The sequence below is a fragment of the Eumetopias jubatus genome, unplaced genomic scaffold (assembly GCF_037043125.1).
Source record: "Eumetopias jubatus isolate StellerSeaLion01/CBP00866 unplaced genomic scaffold, mEumJub1_p1.0 scaffold_5, whole genome shotgun sequence".
NCBI lineage: Eukaryota > Metazoa > Chordata > Mammalia > Carnivora > Otariidae > Eumetopias > Eumetopias jubatus.
Genome location: NW_028274811.1, coordinates 11,703,014 through 11,719,614, shown reverse-complemented (window position 1 = coordinate 11,719,614; position 16,601 = coordinate 11,703,014).

Sequence of the window (16,601 nt, the reverse complement as noted above, 5' to 3'; positions counted from 1 at the left end):
TTGTTAATGATTTCCTTCACTGTGCAAAGCACTTTTAATTTTGATGTAGTCCCAATGGTTTCTTTTTGCTTTTGCTTCCTTGCCTGAGGAGACATGTCTAGAAAAATGTTGCTATAGTCAATGCTAAAGAAATTACTACCTGTGCTCTCTTCTAGGATTTTTATGGTTTTAGGTTTCACATTTAGGTCTTCAATCCATTTTGAGTTTATTTTTGTGTATGGTGTTAGAAAGTGGTAGAGTTTCATTCTTTTGCACATAGCTGTCCAGGTTTTTCCAGCACCATTGATTGAAGAGACTGTGTTTTCCCCATAGTATATTCTTCACTCCTTTGTCAAAGATTAATTGACCATGGGTTTATTTCTGGGCTCTATTCTGTTTCACTGATCTATGGGTCCTTTTTTGTGCCAGTACCATACTATTTTGATTACTACAGCTTTGTAGTATATCTTGATATCTCAAATTGTGATACCTCCAATTTTGTTTTTCTTTCTCGAGATTGCTTTGGCTATTTGGGTTCCATACAAATTTAGTATTATTTGTTCTAGTTCTGTGAAAGATTCTGTTGGTACTTTGATAAGGATATCACTGAATTTATAGATTGCTTTGAGCAGTATGGACATCCTAATGACATAAATTCTTCCAATCCATGAGCATGGACTATAGTTCCATTTGTTTGTGTTGTCTTCAATTTCTTTCATCAGTGTTTTATAGTTTTCAGAGTACAGCTCTTTCACTTCCTTGGTTTAATCCTAGGTATTTTATTGTTTTTGGTGCAACTGTAAATGGAATTATTTTCTTAATTTCTCTTTCTGTTACTTCATTATTAATGTATAGAAATGCCACTGATTTCTGGGTACTAATTTTGTACAGGACTTATTTTTCTACTAGTTTCAAGTTTGTACCATTAAACATCTCTCCTATTCCCTCACCATGCAGCCCCTTATAACCACCACTCTACTCTCTGTATTCATGAGTTCAGCTTTTTTAGATTCCATATATAAGTAATGTCATACAGAATTCTCTGACTTATCACATTTAGCATAATGTCCTCAAGGTCCATCCATATTGTCACAAATGGCAGGATTTCCTTTTTTTCATGGCTGCAAATATTTCACTATATATATATATATATATATATATATAGTGAAATATATATATATATCTTATTCATTCTTCCTTTTATGGGCACTTAGATTGTTTCCATATATTGGCTGTGGTGCATAATACTGCAATAAACATGGTAGTGCATATGTTTCTTAAATATTCTGTTTTCATTTCCTTTACATATATACCCAGAAGCAGAATTGCTAGATCATATGATAGGTTTGATTTTAACGTTTTGAGGAATCTCCATTCTCCATACTGTTTTTTGTAGTGGTGGGGCAATTGTATATTCCCACCAACAGTGCACAGGGTTCCTTTTTCTCTACATCCTCAGCAACACTTGTTATCTTCTGTCTTCTTGATTATGGCCATTTTAACAAGTGTGAGGTGAGATTGCATTGTGGTTTTGATTTACATTTCCCTAATGATTAGTAATGTGGAGCATCTTTTCATATTGGTCATTTGAATGTCTTCTTTAGAAAAATTTCTATTTAGTTCCAATGCCCATTTTTAAATCATTTTTTTTTTTGTTATTGAGTTGTGCATGTTAACTAACTGGAATTTACACAAAAATTTGCAAAAGCAATCATTTTGTTGATTGCTTCTTTTGCTATGGAGAAGCTTTTAAGTTTCATGTAGTTTTAAATCATTTTTTTGTCATTGAGTTGTGAGTTCTTATATATTTTGAATATTAGCCCCTTGTCTGACATACCCTTTGCAAGTATTTTACACTTGAAAAAGGTTGCCTTTTTCATTTTGTTGATTGCTTCTTTTGCTATGGAGAAGTTTTTAAGTTTCATGTAGTCCTATTGTTGATTTTTACTTTTGTTGTTTGTGCTTTTGGTATCATATCCAAAAAATCATTGCCAATAAATGTCAAGGAGCTTCATCCCTGTGTCTGCTTCTAGGAATTTTCTGGTATCAGGTCATATGTTTAAGTCTATGATCCACTTCAAGTTAATATTTTTTAAATTTTTGTGTAAATTCCAGTTAGTTAACATGCAGTGTAATATTAGTTTCAGGTGTACAATATAGTGATTCAACACTTCCATACAGTACTGGGTGCTCATCACAAGTGCACTGCTTAATCCCATCACCTATTTCACCCATGCCCCCACCGACCTCTCCCCTGGTAGCCATCAGTTTGTTCGCTATAGTTAAGAGCCTGTTTCTTGTCTTGCCTTGCTCTCTTTTTTCCCCCTTCGCTCATTTGTTTTGTTTCTTAAATTCCACATGAGTGAAATCATATGGTATTGTCTTTCTCTAACTTATTTTGCTTAGCATAATACACTCTACATGCACCCACATCATTGCAAATGGCAAGATTTCATTCTCTTTGATGGCTGAGTAATATTCCATTGTGTATATATACACCACATCTTTATCTATTCATCTGTTGATGGATACTTGGGCTGTTTCTATAATTTGGCTATTGTAGATAATGTTTCTATAAACAATGGGCTGCATGTATCCCTTTGAATCAGTATTTTTGTATTCTTTGAATAGTGCAATTGCTGGATCATAAGGTAGTTCCATTTTTCAAATTTTTTGAGGAAATTCCATACTGTTTTCCAGAGTCACTTCAAGTTGATTTTTGTGAGTGGTGTAAGCTACAGGTCCAATTTCATTTTTCTGCATGCATTTATCCAGTTTTCCCAGCACCATCTTTTGAAAAGACAATCCTATCCCCATTAGGGGTTCTTGGCTCCTAGTCAAATATCAGTTGACTATATATGTAGGGGTTTAATTCTGAGCTCTCTATGCTGTTCCATTGGTCCATGTGCCTATTTTTATGCCAGTGCCATACTGTTTTAATCACTATAGCTTTGTAGAATAGTTTGAAACCTGAAAGTGTAAAAACCTCTGGCTTTGTTTTCTTTCTCATGATCGCTTTGGATATGTGGGGTCTTTTGTGGTTCTATACGAATTTTAGGATTTTTTTTTGTCTTTCTGCAAAAAATGCCATTGGAATTTCTCCAAGGATTGTGTTGAATCTATAGATGGCTTTGGGTGGGATGATGTCAGCATCATGGCAACATGAGTTATTCCTTTTTCCTTTCCCCTTTTATTTGCAACTGATTGGTCATTCATAATGAAACGAAAGTGCCTCTGCACTTCACACCAGAGCACACAGATTTCTACCAAATGTGATTCAGAAAGTAGAAGCACTGAAACCTGAAGGGTACTGTGGATTTAAGGGAGTCAGTGAGTCTGCCCCATCCTCACTTGACACAATAAGGGGGGTGGGGGGGCGGGAAGCAAAAAATGGAGAGTACCAAACAGTGCAGACATGCAAGGGACAGAGAAAATGTGTGGAGGTCTAGCCAGCCTGACGGAGAAGCAGGCATGCCACTGGAGCAGGACAGAGATGAGTTTGGAGACAGAGAAGAAGGAGGATCTCAAGGAGTCAGTCCCATTCCCCAGGGTGACACTGCAGTGCCCTTGGATTTTGCCAGCAGCAACAACAGTGACCTCCCACACAAAGGAGGTAGAAAGCAAAACAGGTGTGGCTGATTGACTACCTGGCTGAGCAGGTCACAGATGGAGGAACCTCTTTCTTTCCAGCAGTGTAGATTTCTGAAGATGAACCTCCATTACTGGGGGCTAAGGAGAAGAGTGAAAAGGGAAAGATACAAACAAGATTAACCAAGACTTTGAAGGAGGGAGTTACCCACTGTCTGCTTCAAGATTTCAGCAGAAGGTCTGCCCATAAAACTCTGGGTGTACCCCCCACTGGAGGATCCCCCTTTCAGGCAATGGGCACCCACAAAGCCCCAAAGGCTAAGTCCACACCCTTCCCCACCCCACCCTCCTCCACCACTTTTCTCTCTACCAGCCTTTTTTAAATGTGCCCTCCTTAGTGCAGCCCCAGAGCCAGTCAGGTAAAGAGATACCAAAAACTTGAGATATACTGCCACCTCGTGGAAAACAAGAGTTTCGAGCTCTAGTCTGTTGAATCAGAATGTCAAAGTGAACTAAGACAAGTGTGTGCTATATCAGAGGCAACAGCAGAAGCACATTTCATCAAACACTATGAAAAATCATGGTAGTACGGTATCACAAAAAGAAAATGATAATTCTCCAGCAGCCAAACCCAAAGACACAGAATATTGTGATCTAACTGTTAAAGAATTCAAAATAGCAGTTATGAAGAGATCCAACAACTCACAAGAAAATGCAGAAAGGCAATTCAATAAACTCAGGAATACAAGCAATGAGTTCTTCGGAGGAGTTCTGCACCAAAGAAACTGAAAATTTAAAAAGAACCAGACAGAAATTCTGGAGCTGAAAATTCAATGAATCCAGTGAAGAATGCATTAGAGCTTAAGAAATAGGGCAGATCAGATTGAAGAAAGAATTAGTGATCTGGAGGATAAGAATTTAGAAACAATTCACTTAGAAGAGGAGAGAGAACTAAGAGTTTAAAAAAGTGAAGACACCCTATAAGAGCTATTAGATATTTATCATATCTAATACAAATAAATACAACAAATACAAATACAAATAAAACAACAACTGGTCTACCAGATGGAGAAGAGAGAGAAAAGGGAGCAGAGAGTATATTTAGAGAAAGAATAGCAGAGGACTTCCCAACCCTGGGGAAGGAACTGGACATACAAGTCCAGGAACCTAATAGAACACCTTATTATCAATGCAAAAAGACCTTCTCCATTACAATGAGAGGGTCAAAAGTCAATGACAGAAAATCATAAAGGCAGCAAGAGGTAAAAAGAAAACAACCTACAAAGAAATGCCCCCATTAGACTGTCAGCAAATTCCTCAGCAGAAATGCTACAATCCAGGAGAGAACAGAATGACATTCAAAATCTGCTGAAAAATAAAAATTGCCAGCCAAGAATATTTTTATGGCAAAGTTATCCTTCAGACATGAAGGAGAAATAAAGGTTTTCCCAGACAAAAACTGAGAGAATTCACCACCACTAGACCTGCCTCGCAAGAAATGCTCAAAGATGTTCCTCAAGCTGAAATGAAAAGATGCTAATTACTTATATAAAAGTAAATGAAAGTGCACAATACTCTAGCAAAGGTGAAAATAAACAATAGGGTAGTATGGGTAATGGGACTTTGAGTAGTTTGGACAATTTAACTATATTAATTCTTCCAATCCATGAACACAAAATGTCCTTCCATTTGTTTGAGTCTTCTTTGATTTCTTTCAACAAAGTCCTATGGTTTTCATTGTATAGATTTTTCACTTCCTTAATTAAATTTATTCTTTTAGGTATTTTGTTGGTTTGGAGTGAATGGGGTATTTTTCTTTGTTTGCTTTTCCAAACATTTCAATCCAATTGATTTCTATGTTGATCTTATATCCTTCAACCTTACTAAATTTGTTGATTAATACCAGTAGTTTTTTCATTGAGTCTTTGGGATTTTCTCTATGGAAAATCATATCATCTGCAAATAATACCAATTTATCAATCATACCAATTTTACTTCTTCTTTTTCAGTTTGGATGCCTTTTATTTATTTATTTATTTATTTATTTATTTATTTATTTAGTCTTGCCTGATTACCCTTGCCTATGCCTAATTACCCTGACTAGAACTTCTGGTACTATGTTGAATAAGAATGGTGAGAGTGGGCATCATTGTCTAGTTTTTGATCTTAGGGGAACAGCTTTCAACTTTTCTCCATTGAGCATAATGTTAGCTGTGAGGTTGTCATACATGGCCTTTATGTATATTACTTCTATACCCAATCTACTGAGAGTTTTTATCATAAAAGAATATTGTATTTTGTCAAATGCTTTTTCTGCATCTATTGAGATGAGCATGTGATTTTTATCTTTCATTCTATTAATGTGGTATAAAACACTTGCTGATTTGTGTATGTTGAACCCTCCTCACATCCTACCGACAAATCCCACTCGATCATGATGCATAATGTTCCTGAATTAAGTTTGTTTATATTTTGTTGAGAATTTTTGCATCTACATTCATCATTTAATGATCTATAGTTTGTATAGTTCTTTTCTTGTAGTGTCCTTATCTGACTTTGGTATCAGGGTAAGGCTGGCTTTGCCTAATGGGTTTGTAAGTGTTCCCTCCTCTTCAGTTTTTTGGAAGATTTTTGAGAAAGACTGGCATTCATCCTTCTTTAAATGTTTGCTGTTATTCACCAGGAAAGCCATCTAGTCCTCTGTGTTGGAAAGTTTTGGATTACTGATTCCATCTCTTTTACTTATTGGTCTGTTCATACTTTCTGTTTCTTCCTGACTCAGTGCTGTGTGTTTCTAGAAATTTACCTAGGTTGTTTAATTTGTTGGCATATAATTGTTTATAGTAGTCTCTTATGGTTCTGTATGTTTTTGCAGTATAAGTTGTAATGTGCCCTCTTTTGTTTCTGATTTGAGTGTTCTATGTTTTTCTTTGGTTAGTCTAACTAAAAGTTTGGACATTTTATCTTTTCAAAAAGCCAACTCAGTTTTGTTGGTCTTCTCTATTGTTTTTCTTTTCTCTATTTCACATATTTCTTCTCTGGTCTTTTTAAAAAAGATTTTATTTATTTACTTGAGAGAGAGAGAGGGCATGGGGGGAGGAGCAGAGGGAGAGGGAGAAGCAGAGTCCCTGCTGAGCAGGGAGCCTGACTCTGGGCTCAATCCCAGGACCCTGGAGTCATGACCTGAGCCGCAGGCAGACACTTAACCAACTGAGCTACCCAGTTGCCCCTTCTCTGGTCTTTATTATTTCCTTTTTTCTACTAATTTTGGGCTTAATTTTCTTCTTCTAGTTCCTTGAGCTGTAAATTAGGTTGTTTGAAATCTTTCTAATTTTTTAATGGATGCATTGAACACTGTGAACTTCCTTCTTAGAACTGCTTTTGCAGCATCCCATAAATTTTGGTATGTTGTGTTTCCATTTTCATTTGTTTCAAGACATTTCTTCTTTGACCCACTAGTCGTTCAGAAGTGTGTTTAGTTTACACATATTTGTAGATTTTCCAGCTTTCCTCTTGTTACTTACTAGTGTCTAGTTTCATATCATTGTGGTTGGAAAAGACAGCTAGTATGATTTCAGTCTTCTTAAATTTGGTAAGACTTGTCTTTTGCCTTATCATATGATCTATCATGATGAACGTTGCACGTGCACTTGAGAAGAATGTGTATTCTGCTGCCAATATTGGATAGAATGTTCTACATAGGACTGTTAGGTCCATTTGGTCTAAAGTATGATTCAATTCCAATGTTTCCTTGTTGATTTTCTATCTGAATAATTTATCAATAATTTATCATTGCCAAAAGTAGGGTATTGAAGTCCCCAACTCTTATTATACTGTTGTCTATTTCTCCCTTCAGATCTATTAGTATTTGCTTGATATATTTAGGTGTACCAATGTTGGGTGAGTACATATTTATGATTGTTAGATTTCTTGGTGTATTGACACTTTCATCATTATATAATGACTTTGTTTCTTGTTTCCATGTTTGGTTTAAAGTCTATTTTGTCTGACATAAGTATAACTACCCCACTTTCTTTTGATTTCTACTTGCATGGAATATCTTTTTCATAAATTCATAAATTCAATCCATTTAAAGTAATTATAGATAGGTAAGGACTTACTGTTGCCATCTTATCTGTTGCTTCCTGGTTGTTTTGTCTATCCATTGTTTCTTTTTCCCTCTGTTTATGCCTACCTTTTGTTCATGGATGGATGTCTAATTAGTTATTGTTATGTAAATTGGTGATCTATTAGGTTCATGAACTTGGATGCCTGAGTCTTTTCCCAGGTTTAGAAATTTTTCAGCTATTATTTCTTTATTTATTTGTCAGAGAGAGAGAGAGCACAAGCAGGGGGAACAGCAGGCAGGGGGAGAGGGAGAAGAAGGCTCCCCGCTGAGCAAGGAGCCTGATGTGGGACTTGATCCCAGGACCGTGGAATCATGACCTGAGTTGAAGGCAGACACTTAACTGACTGAGCCACCCAGGTATCCCTATTATTTCTTTAAATAAACACTTTGTCTCCTTCTCCCTCTCTTCTTCTAGCATCCCAATTATTCTCATATTTGTCCTGTTGATTGAGTCCCATAGATCACTCAGGCTTTGCTTTTTATTCCTTTTTTCTTTGTTCACTTCTGAATTATTTCTAAATTCCTGTCCTCTAACTCACTAATTCTAGCTTCCATTTGCATGACTCTGCTGCAGATGCTGCTATATTCTTCATCTCACTCATTGAATTCTCCAGCTCCAGACTTTGTTTGGTTCTTTCCTATAATCTCTATCTCTTTGGTGGAGAGTTCATTCTAGTTGTTCAGTTGTTTAACTGTTTTTTCCCCTATTATCATTGAACTGATTTTCTTGTAGTTCCCCGAATTTCTTCAAAATAACTACCCTGAATTCTTTCTTTACCAGTCAAATCACAGTATTCTGCAGCTATGCACTGAGCTGGGAAATTATTTATATCTTCTTGGGGTGACATATTTTCTTGATTTTTCATGTTCCTTATATTTTTGCATTGTTGTTTTCCCACTTGAAACCCACACCTCCTTAAATCTTTATTGATTGCTTCAGATGGGGTAGTGATCATTGGAGTTGCTATAACTGGGTTTTCTTTTCTTTTTTTTTTTTTAGGTTTTATTTAAATTCAAGTAAGTTAACATATAGTGTATTATTAGTTTCAGGTGGGGTTTCCTCAGCTTTTGAATGGGTTGACCTGGCTCCACTATCCTTGCTCCCTCTTTTGGCAGAATTCTTAAGCTTTTACATCTTTTCTTAGGCTTATAACTCAACAAGCCCATGTAGGAAACCTCTCTTCCGTTTTCCAGAAGATGACTTTACAGTTCCAGTTTGTGGTATTGCCCTTGCCCACAGTTCCATTTTTTCTGAGAGCACTGCGAATACTGGACCTGCTCTCGCCAACCCTGACTTGGAAGCACTAACAAGGATCGGGCCACAGAGTCGGGGAGGGAGAGGTTGGTTTAGCACTCAAGGGTGGGGGTGCGGTGGGGAGGTTAACTGGGATGCTCCAAAAGGTTGTGGGTGACAACTTCCTGGTGAAGTCCCAAAGCAGTCAGTAGGAACCATGTTCCTTCAATGCCCTTTGACATTCTTACCTGCTTCCTTCCCTTTCTCCTCACTCCCCCCAGTCATGGATGTCCTGCCTCTGGATGCTACTGGAGGAAAATGCGCACCATGACCCGCAAAACTGGGGTAGTTGGGCACTCACTTACAGCTTGCTGTCTTCTCCACAGGAAAGGCCGCCAACACTTGACAGCTTAGCCCCATGTGGGCTCTGGTGGAGCTTCTCCCTTTCTGCTGTGTACAAACTCAACCTTCCTGTTCCAAAGGTGTGCTGGAATTTCCCCACAAGCAGGCTGGATTTCTACAAATTCTTTCTTGCCTGTGTGTATCTGAATAGGCCAGCACACTCCAGGTTTTTTCCCTTACTGGGGCAAACAGGGGTCCACAGGACTACCTTGGATCCACAGCCTTTACCAGGTGTTTGTCCATCTTTGGAAGCACAGGTAGGTTAAGAGTCATCTCTTGGTGTGGGGTGCTGGGTCCAATAGCACCCAGTGAGGCACTTTTGTTCATGCACAAATTTCTACTTAGTTGTTTAAAAAAAGTGTTGGTGGCGGTGGCAGTGGAGGTGGCGGGGAGAGAACAAGGAGGAACATCCTACCCCCCTCCATGATGCTGACATCTCTCCCCATTCATTTTTAGGGAGAAACCTATTAAAGGTAATTCTGACACAGAAATTCTGTGATAGGGCATGGGTGGGAGCCTGATAGGTACCCTCATCTCTTCTTCACCCGCAATAATCAATTTCTCGCTCTTCAATTTGATATCCCCCTCTCCACACCCCTTCCCCTAGTATATTTTAACATCTGGGTTTGGAGTTGCATTGAGTGAGCTGTGCTGTCAACAGCTGGAAAGCCAACAGCCGGGTCCTAATGAAATCTGACAGTCTCCCAAAATAGTTGTGATTTTCACTGGTTGAGTCATGACAGTTATTACTTTTGGTGCTCTGAAAGACTCTCTTGGTCAGATGTCAATGAGCTGTGGAGGAGTGGTAGACAGGGACTCTTTTCTTTGCCAACTGTCGTTTGATATGAGGTGCCTGGAATGAATGGGAGGCAGCTGTAGACTGAAGTTTAAAAGACTCTCGTTGTGCCCCTGGAGGAAGGGTTTCTTTTTTGGGAGCCAACGGGACCTCTATATCCATAGATCCTAGAGTTGTGAGAAGCAGCAGCAGAAATTCCCCTGGTGGGTCACTGGGAGTGCTATGCTTACTTCTACCCCTTGGTACCTGGACCCATGTGGTACACCTATTGACAGCAGAGTACCATATAATGATCGTTGATTTAGAGTATACGTTACATCCTGGAGAATGTTGTCCCATCTTTGCAGGATTATCTCCAACCTGTTGCCTCCCGTGTGCCTTTGAAAAAAGCTGTTCCATCATTCTATATCAGTCCAGTGGCTTCTGAGTTTGGTAGCAAATGACAGGATCAGTCCGTCTCATTGTTCTGTGCTTACTGCTGTGCTTCCTTTGTTGTAAAATGGATTCTTGGGTCCTTCACCATGGTACGTAGGATCCTAGGTAGTGGACCAATCAAACCTTTTGTAAGCCCTTGGATAGTGATGTTGGTGGAGGCCATGGGGCCGGGAAAGGTAAACTCATAGCCAGAATGTGTGTCAATTCTAGTCAGGATTAATTCACCCCCTTTTCTAAGATGGAAGGGGTCCAAAGTTACCTGCCACCAAGCGTCTGCCTGGTTTCCACAAAGGAAGGTGCTGGTATCAGGGGCTCAGTGTTGGTCTGTTACTGGCAGGTAGAACATTTGACAAAAACGGTAGCTACATCAGCCTTGGTGAGAAGGAGCCCACACTGTTGGACCCGTGTGCAACCTCCACCTTTCCGCTACTCTGTTCAAGCTACCATTGTACCAACACTGTAGTGGCCAGGAACAGAGGCATAATGACACTTTACTGAGCCAATCTGTTTGGTAGTATAGTGTCTCTTCTGTGACAGATGATCTCTGATGGCTAACAGGATTCAACAATCTTTGTGTTTTCATGCTCATTCCTATGGAACTATTCACATGCCTTTTCCTCAAACCCCCTCATCCCTCATATTCCAAGCTTTCTCTTTCCGGGCCTTTGGCTAATCAGCCAAACCATCAGCTAACTGCCCATGAATCCCTGGGTCACTTTTTCACATAGTGGATGTACATGTATACAGCCCAAAGCTCTGAGCACAGGAAGGATTTCTCCTCACCATTATCTTTCCCTGGAGCTGAAGGAGAGGCACTGGTCAATAGCAGAAAATGAAATTGGGGCCAGGACTTGTGCAGCCGATCTGTGCCTTCTGGTCCCATCCTTTCCCATGTACCACTTGCATCTTCCTACACATTGTTGCTGGGTCCACCTAACCAGACTTCTGCGAGTCTGGCAGATCCTAGCTCCATTCTGGATGTATGATCATTTCCCAGATCAGATGCTTATCTCAACCAGGGCCCAGTAGCGCCCAAGGAACTGTGTTTCAAATGATGTATAATTTTCCAATGCAGGGGGCAAGGTATGGTTGCAGATTCATAGGAAGTTTATGTTGTAATTCTCCAACTGGGTCATGTCACAGACACCACATGGCATCTTTTTCCATCGCTGACACCTCCTCTATCATTGGGTCTGTCAGGCAATTTGGTCCAAGAGGAAAGATCACTTGCATTGCAACCTATGGCAGATCCCTCTTCTGTTCTGGGCCTCACTCAAAGCTAGAAGTTATTTGTGTAAATTTGCTGGAACAGTGTTCCCAATATTAAATATGCTGCCTCCAGAGTCTGAAGAGGCCTACCAACCACTAGTGCTTGCCTCAGAGTGGGGGAGTTGTTAAATACTTTACTTTGAAAGGGGTATCCTGGAATATCCTAGATCACTGGATCCCTAAAAATGTTCCTGATATGGTAGGCCCCTGATTGTTCATAGGGTTCATCTATTACCAGGGAGGGCATATATCTTCAAGTCCTTAATGTGCTTGCAACTCCTTGTTCATCCAGCTCAAGTAACACAATGTCATTGGTATGTGAACCAATGTGATCTTAGGTCAGCTGATGATCCAGATCCTTTGTGACTGTATTGAGGGCAGGTGAGTTAACATTTATGGTACACTGTTGTGTATCCATAACATCAACTTTCTGTCCCTCCTAACAGGGGTGAAAAAGAAGGCATTTACCAGATTGGTGGCCATATTCCATCAACATGAGGCCTTGTTAACCTCCCCTAACAAAGATACCACATCTGGTACAGCAGCGACAACTTGGTGAAGTTTGCAGTGGCCCCATCATCCTCCAAGATCCATTTGTAGGGAACAGACTAGACAATTCAGGGGGTATGCAGCGGAGACCACCATTCTTGCACCACTGAGGTCTTTCTCTTCTTGATCTTTCTCTTCTACCCAAGATATAATATTGCTATTTCCTATCATGGCTGAGAGTATGGAGGCAATTTCAAAGCTTCCACTTAGTCTTCCTTTCTACAGTAGCTCTTACTCCACAGACTAAGGAACCACTAGGAGCATTTTTGTCCCCAAACATTGGGTTGATGCCAGTTAGATATATTCAGGGATGGGGAAAATGACCACGAGGTGGATTTTTGAACCCAGCAGACTAGGAGCTAGACCTGGGCCAGGGCTGAATTTATTACCTAGCCCCTATATGACCCCATTGTAATGGGGGCAAGGGTGCATGATGTCTGATCCCGAGTTATATCACTGTCACCTTTGAAACCGTGCCCAATACTACACAGAATATTGGGTATTTTTTCCATTTCCCAGGGTATGGTTACCACTAAGTTCCTTTGGGGAAGCATACCATAGGCACATGCCATGGTAATCAAGGTCTTTCCCTCCTGGAGATTTGGTATTTCTGTCAGGGAGTGAGCTCTGGGTCTGAGAACCAGCTTAGAATCAGAATCTGGATAAGAGTTCCTGGCTTTTTATTGTGGTGGGTGCTCCTGGCCTCCCAATCATTTTTTTAAAATTTCTTTTGGCTATGTAGATTGGCCAATGCCCTTACCAAGCTGACCATCTATCTTGTACCTACTGAAGCTGTGCCCCGCTAACTATCTCTACAGAGAGGTATATCTGCTCCCTGCAAATCAGGACCTTTGGCTGCCAGCCACCCTGACCTTGCAGTTAAGATAATTTACCCATGTTGCTCCTGATGGTTAAGTGCCACAACCTGGAATCTATTATTGCAAGACCTCATCATCTTCATTGCTCTCAGGGCTCGACTCTGTAGCGGCATTTCCCACCATCAGCCCTGGCCTTCAGAAGACAGCCTGTACTGAGCTTCTAAATGATGGTGTTCCTTTAAACAGAACATTCCTTGTTGCTATGGTAAATGGAGAACCTCTGTGTTGTCTTACATTATGGTATATTCAGTCTAATGCACATACCTCCTCGAGCTTCTTGATCCCTTCTTCCCCTTTTCTGCCTTGGAAGTTCTGTGATACTTAGCTGGGCCAAGCTAGGTGGCTAAGGCTTTCTCCAAGTTTCCAAGAACTACCCTAGCCATGTATGGGCACTGTCTCCCTGGGTCTCTGCCAGAGCTAAATCTTTTATCATTGGAAAGTGCTTACATATATATAAACTCTCTCTCATCCAACTTTATGTTCCTTCCCCCCTTGACCCAGAATGCTCAGGATCCAGGCTCATATGTACTCTCTTGGCTCCTCTGAGTTTATTTGGGCAAAGTTTTACAGCAACTTTGGCAGGTCCAGCACCGGACTGAGCCTTGTGTTGGGTCTTCTGCACCCTAGTTATTGACTTAGTGTCAGAGCAGGTGAGGCAATCCTGAGGAGGGTACATGTTATCCTGCAAGGTAGAAGTTAATGCATCCTCTTCAAGCAAAGAAGAGGAAGGCAGTGAGTAGAAGCTTAACAGGAGGAAGGGGGCTACCTTCTGCAGGTCCATATCCAAGATTTTCGGGTGCATTAATCCAGATGTCCTCATCCCAAGTTTCAGGTCCTACTTCTTTCCAACCACGTCCCTGACCTTGGCTTAGCAGATACGATGGTGCTGGAATCCAGTCTTCTCTTGAAGACCTCCAGTCTTCAAGTCCTGGCCCTGATCCTCAGCATTTTCCATCCTCCAGCTGCAGGAGATGAGTCTTTGTATACTGTCAAGGAGGCCCTCTGGCTTTCATACACAGCCTTTAATTGGTGATTAATTACCCTCAGCATTTCTCAAATGCACTGACTGCCCCCAACAACCAACATCCAATTCCATACTCTTTGTAATTACTACTTCTCTTGAACTTCTCCAAGGCCTGAGACATTGTCCCTACCAGAGCATTCCCAGTATCCCATTCCAGTTAAGCACCAGTGAAAAGTTTCAACAATTACATTGCTACGGCATGCTGATGGTGATCCACGCTCCATGTGCCACCAGTAATGGGAACCTCCACTGCCAGCCTGCCAGTGGGTGATCCAGCTCCAAAATTTTAGAATCTGCTTCCTGAGACCATTCTTGGCTATTGTTGCCTTAGATGGGCTTCCCTGAAAAAACAGACTGAGATGGAGATTTGCATGCAGGACATCCACAGCGGTATGCCACCGGGATCAAAACCTGTGTCTGCAGGAAGTACGATGAGGCAGACAAAAAGAGTTAAGTAGCAATGCAGTCACAACAAAGGCCTCAGCTGATTGCATGGGTAGCACTGAAGCTGGGATGGCCTTTCAGAGTTGTCCCGCCTTAGGCAAGGGGGCTGGGCTTTTATAACTTGGATGTGGGATGTCTTTGGAGAAGAGTCAGGACTTAGGTGAGTGAGCTCTCTTCAGTTGGTGGATATTCTAATAGCAACTCTGCTGAGTGTGCTCAGCCACCAACTCCACCAGCCGCGGAGGAAATGAGTGCTTTGGTCCTAAAGGATGCACCCGAGAACCTTCTGAGAAGCCCAGTTTCTATCCCCAAATTGCTGCCCTGTTTCCTCCCTCTCACTATAGATAATATTTTTAAAAATATATAGTGTATCCTTCCACTTAAAAATATAAACAATACATGCACACACTACATATACACACACACTCATTCTTTTTCTTAGGTAACTGATAGCCTATTGTGATGGTTAATTTTATGTGTCAACTTGACTGGGCCACAGGGGTGCCCAGACATTTGCTTAAACATTGTGGGTGCTTCTGTGAGGGATTTTGGTTGAAATTAACATTTAAGTCAGTATACTGAGTGAAACAGATAGCTCTCCCCAATGTAGGTGGGCCTCACCCAAAGACATGAATCAAATAAAAAGGCTGACCCTCATCCAAGTAAGAGAGAGTTCCTCCTGCCTGTCTTCAAACTGGGACACTGGCTTTTTCTGCCTTCAGAATCAAACTTTTATATACATCTCTTATGTTACTTAGAAAATATCACCAACACCATGATTTTATTTAAAGAGATTTATTAAAAGCAATTGGCCTATATGATTACAAGGGCTGATAAAAGCCCCAAGATCCTCAGAGTGAGTCAGCAATCTGAGATTTAAGAGAGCCAAAGATGAAGTTCCAGTCCAAGTTTGAGGGCCTGAGAACCAGGAGAGCCAAATGGTGTAATTCCAGTCTAAAGGTTGGCAGGTTTGAGACCCAGGATAAGCTGATGTCAGTTTTTCTGAAGGCAGGAAAGCTGATATTCCAATTTGAAGACAGTTAGGTAGAAGGAAATCTCTCTTATTTGGATGTGAATCAGCCCTTTTATTCTATTCAGGCCTTCAATTGATTGGACGAGGCCCACCCACATTAGGAAGAACAATCTGCTTTACTCAGCCTATTGATTTAAATGATGTTAATCTTATTATACAGAAAGTCGCCAACTTACAATGGCACAACTTACAAATTTTCGACTTTATGATGGTGCAAAAGCAATACACATTCAGTAGAAACTATACTTCAAATTTTGAATGTTTATCTTTCCCCTGGCTAGCAACAGGCAGTACAATACTCTCTTGTGGTGCTGGGCAGCAGCAGTGAGCCCCAGCTCCCAGTCAGCCACGCAATCACGAAAGTAAAACAACGAATACACTTAGGACCATTCTACCTACGTAACCATTCTGTCTTTCACACGCAGTACAGTATTCAATAGACTATATGAGACATTCAACAGTTTATTATAAAATCAGCTTCGTGTGAGCTGATTTTGCCCAACTATAAGCTAATGTAAACACGCTGAGCACACTTAAGGTAGGGTGAGCTAAGCTTTGATGTTCAGTAGGTTAGGTTTATAAAATGCATTTTTGACTTAGGATATCCTCAACTTATGACTGGTTTATTGAGGAAGATCTATGAATACACAGTCATCCTATTGACTCGATTTCTCTGGAAAACCTCGACTACTAAAATACCATATGTAAGGGCGCCTGGGTGGCTCAGTTGTTAAGCGTCTGCCTTCGGCTCAGGTCATGGTCCCAGGGTCCTGGGATCAGGTCCCGCATCAGGCTCCCTGCTCTGCGGGAAGCCTGCTTCTCCCTCTCCCACTCCCCCTGC